Source organism: Castanea sativa, chromosome 1 (genome assembly GCF_040712315.1).
Source record: "Castanea sativa cultivar Marrone di Chiusa Pesio chromosome 1, ASM4071231v1".
NCBI lineage: Eukaryota > Viridiplantae > Streptophyta > Magnoliopsida > Fagales > Fagaceae > Castanea > Castanea sativa.
In genome coordinates this window covers 4,077,388-4,080,514 of record NC_134013.1, presented here as the reverse complement: position 1 = coordinate 4,080,514, position 3,127 = coordinate 4,077,388, and the positions used below count along the sequence as shown (strand labels likewise).

General features: G+C 36.7%; 1 pseudogene; it reads right to left on the bottom strand.

The window, feature by feature from the left end:
• Positions 1-1,090: 1,090 nt before the first annotated feature.
• On the bottom strand, positions 1,091-2,756 carry LOC142622888 (putative acetyltransferase At3g50280; annotated as a pseudogene).
• Positions 2,757-3,127: the final 371 nt, after the last annotated feature.

Sequence of the window (3,127 nt, the reverse complement as noted above, 5' to 3'; positions counted from 1 at the left end):
GGAATTGGACAAAATGGGTACAAGGTGGACCAAATAGGATTGAAGTGGACCGAATAAGAATGAATGGACAGATTAGGGCCAAAGTGGACGTAATGGACCAAATAGGAACAAATAGGACTAAAGTGGATCGAATAGGACCAATGTTGACTAAATAAGACTGAATTGAAGAGAATGGACTGAATAAGACCAATGTAGATTGAATAGACCGAATAGGACTAAAGTGGACTGAATGGCCCGAATAAGACCGAAGTGCATAGAATGGACCAAATAGGACCATTATGCGGACCGAATAAGACTGAAGTGGACAAAATAGGACCAATGTGGATGGAAGGACCAAATAAAGCCAAAGTGGACTGAATAGGACTTTTGAATATTTATCATTTTTATTTCATTTTTAGGGCTCATAATTCTAATTTCTAATGTGTGTGTGTATATATATATATATTGTATTTTTTAACTCAAAACAAAAGAGTTTAGCCAAAATATAATAAAATTTCATACTTTTCAGCCTAAAAATAAAGAGAAAATTGAATTTTTGAGCTAAAATTAAAAGACAACATACAAAAAGAATCAATTTAAGACCTAATTCTTCCTCAAAAAAAGAAAAAAGAAAAATATTTAAGACCTAATTAGTGCTTAATTTTTAGGAAGAACAAATTATTTAATTTTCAATAAAATTTAGAGAACAAATTATACGTTATATTACAATTACAAAATAATTATTTATTCTCAAGCATGGCTTGAGTTTGCGATTAGTAAAGATTAATGTGTGAGCAGCTTTTTGAAAGAATCCTTTTTGTCCTGTGCTACGGGTGATTGAAGTTGAGGGACTAACATTACAAGGTGGAGCTTTAAGTAGTTAGTTGCAATTTTACTCTCAAACAGCGCCTGTTGAATGAGTATGTAAAATGTCATATAACATATATGATATATTCTGCAGATGAATATAACAAAATCTTTTTATTTAGGTATCTTTATAACAACATCATAAGCTTTGCAAATTACTCTCTGATTTATATATATATATATATATGGGTAATTCAGCTTTTATTGATTGAAACAAACACAAATTATAAAGGAAAATCCCAAAATAAACCAGCACAGGACAAAAGATCAATAAAAGATCACTATGCCCATCCATTTCCTACATTATTTGATGCCATTAGAATCACAGCACAAGTTAACAGTAACGCTTACACTCTTACAAATATATATTGCTTTCTTTCCTCACAATCACAAATGACAGATTTGGCTTGGTCATCTGCAGGGTAGAGCTTTGGAAACTAGTGCCACTGGTGGGACAGAGAGACAGCATCCATGAACTCCTCATCAGACTCGAGCGCTCATTGAATCTGGCGAAAGGCACACCTCCAAATCAATGCTTCTTCCTCCATCATAACCCGGGTATGATGTAACAGTCCCATCAAATTTGTTTGCATACCCACTGCGAAGTGCCACTGCTTTCCCCATTCCAAATTCATTCCCATACATGTTGAACCTGGGTGAACTTCCCATCATCACACTGTATGGGTCGAAAATCCGAGCAGGTTGCAAAACAAAAGGAGACTGCAGCCAGATATCAAAATTGTCACGCACAACTTTGTCAGAGTGGTTAGCCACAGCCTCATGCAACTTCCATGCTGCCCACCGAAGATTATGTTCAAGCAATTCACGAGCTGTCGTTACTCCTTCCACTGCGGAAACCGAGTTCCCAAAGTAATCATTAGACAAGGGTGGCTCCATTCTTTACCTGTTATTGATGGACAACCTGCAATGTGTTACCTGATCATGTGGCAGACAACGTACGCGCGTTATGGACCTCCAGACAAGTGCAGACAAGGTCTGAAAGGAAGAGATTTTGTTGGTATTGGATTCTGCATTGGCTTTTGCTTTGAGTTTTGCTATGGATTCAGATGAGAATTGGAACATTCTTTCTCTAAGTTTTGGTGATTCAAATCTGGAAATGAATTCATCCTGGTGTGTGAAAGGGAGGTTGATGATTGGACTAACACCATCAGGAAACCATCGTTTGTGGATTGGTGGGCGTGTGATGGAAATATTATTTCCTTGTGCCTGGAAGATCTCAGACCAAGTGTTAAAGAAATGCCAATAAGAGGTTCCATCGCCAACGCAATGGTTCATGGAGCAGCCTATAAAGATACCATCTTTTAGTTCTGTTACTTGAATAGAAAGCAAAGGCATGGTATGACCATCATAGTTGACTGCCCTGTCATGATCAAAAAAGGATTGAATGATTGATGGTACATCAACCGGAGAAAGGATATCAGATACTTTCATGTCTAGATCTGCATAGATGAATTTATCTCCAGGGCTGTTACTGCAATCAATAAAAATCAAGCTTGAAGGTGGGTTTTCAATTTTTTGAGTCACAAGGCGGCCTGCAAGTGGGTAGAAATGGACAACGGTGACAGAGAGGGAACGCTTGAGCCTGTCCAAGAGAGACTTGATGAAATCTTCTTCGTTATTTGCTGTTGGATGTTTGGTAAAAAGAAGGCCCTTCTGGATATAGTTTAAAGAGGCAAGGCCAAGATCCCATGGTGTCAGGTATAAGGTCCTCTTTGACTCTCCTAAAGCATTCTGTGGTTTGACAAAGCTCTCAAAGATGTATCGGATTTTGGGAGGATTAGTAGACATCAGAAATTGGTCATAGAATTGTATCAAGGAGGCTAAAGGGAAGTGATTTGCAGATGTTTAGAATAGCTTCTTTGGTATATAAAGTTGAAGATTTGCAGATGTTAGACTCTAGCTCTCGCATTTATTTTCCCATTAAGCATTATTAAATTCTAATATTTTTATATTTATACACACGAAATATAATAAGATTTGAATCTATGAGGCATTTTCTAGGATGATTCTATCGATAATTAGGAATATTATTAGATGAGTTTACTGGAATCAATTGCTTGTGGGATGATCCTTTGACCATCTTTTTTCTTCTTGATTGGTTCCTGTGCCCTCAAGTAAGAAATGCTTTAGGGCCCTTCTCTCCCCACTTAGTATGCCCCACTGATGTTGATACATATATACACACATACAATAAGATTTGAATATATGGAGTCTTTTCTAGGATGAATTTATTGATAACAAGAAATATATATATATATTA